Below are 1,414 nucleotides of genomic sequence, written 5' to 3'. Positions count from 1 at the left end.
CACCCAGATCTGCAGGGGCACCCAGATCTGCAGGAGCACCCAGATCTGCAGGAGCACCCAGATCTGCAGAAGCACCCAGATCTGCAGGGGCACCCAGGTCTGCAGGAGCACCCAGATCTGCAGGAGCACCCAGGAAGGAAAAGCTATCAGGAATGAGAGCTGTGTCTATCTAGCGGGATGAGAGAGACCGCCCAGCTGGTCAGACAGAGGACAATCCAGGCAGATCCTCTGTGGTGTCAGGGATCATGTATGGAAGCTTTCACTGAGATACTTCCATGTTTCATACGTCCTAGGCCAGCTTGGGAGAGGACTGGAGACAAGTTAAAAAAAAAAAAAAACTGAAAGCAGTGCTAAATATAAAATTGAAGAGCAATGATGAAGAAAATATAATAGAAACGAAACCCCAAAGATAAGTGGACTATTCAATGTGTAATGATAAAGGGGTAAGATGAAGCTGATACCCGAGTATGTCCTGAAGATGACCTGGTGACCTCTTATTTTTCAAAAGCTCGCCTACCACCTAGGTCTGGGCTCGGACTTTGAGTTAACGTCAAGCAGCACATGCCCCAACCCCAAGAAGCTGTGCTAATAACAAGCTCTCAGCTTTGTGGACTGTCATTCTGATGACGTCATCTTACACTGGAGGGCAGGGGTCCTGCGTCAGTAAGCACTTCAGGCTGGGCCTCGATTAACACACTCCTGGGAAGCTAAGAGGATGCAGGAGTCTCCGTGGAGTGGACACTGAAAGGTTAGCTTAGTGAGGGGTTCAAGGCCTAAGGCTTCCTGGCACAAGGCAACCCAGGCCTACAGGTATGCACCGAACCAGGAAACCACGCAGGGCACCAGGACCAGCCATCCCAGATGAATGCCTGTGTGCTTCGGTGGGCCTCAGGCACCTGCCTGACTTCTCACCACAGAGCAGAAGTCGCAGGGCAAGCCAGCTCTCTTATCTGGAAAACCAGCAGGAAGCAGTGCCAGGCATGCCCACTCTCGCCATGCCAACTCCTGGTGCCATGTCTTTGTCTGTGTGTGATGAGGCTGTAGAGCCAAGCCAGAGTAAACAGGATTGCTACCCCACACCTCTACCCCACATCCCAGGTTCATACAAGCATCCTGTTAATGGTCCTGATTCCCTAGCTGTCAAGCCCATTCTCGAGAGAACCTATGTCCCAAGCACTCTGGAGGTGGAAGCAGGAGGATCATGATTTCAGGGTCAGCCTGGCCTACAGTATAGCCAGAAAATAACCAACAAAAAGACCCTGCCCTCAACTGCCCACAAAAGGCCCGACCACCAAAAAAGGGAGCTGCCCATCCCAGGTTGCTCAGATGGCTTTTATACATGGTTCTACCACAGACAGCCCATCAGGATAATAGGTGTTAAATAGGCCAACAATTCAACCAGAGTCAGCTTGAT

The sequence above is a fragment of the Psammomys obesus genome, unplaced genomic scaffold (genome assembly GCF_907164565.1).
Source record: "Psammomys obesus unplaced genomic scaffold, mPsaObe1.curated_primary_1811, whole genome shotgun sequence".
Lineage (NCBI taxonomy): Eukaryota > Metazoa > Chordata > Mammalia > Rodentia > Muridae > Psammomys > Psammomys obesus.
This window is presented reverse-complemented; position numbering follows the sequence as displayed.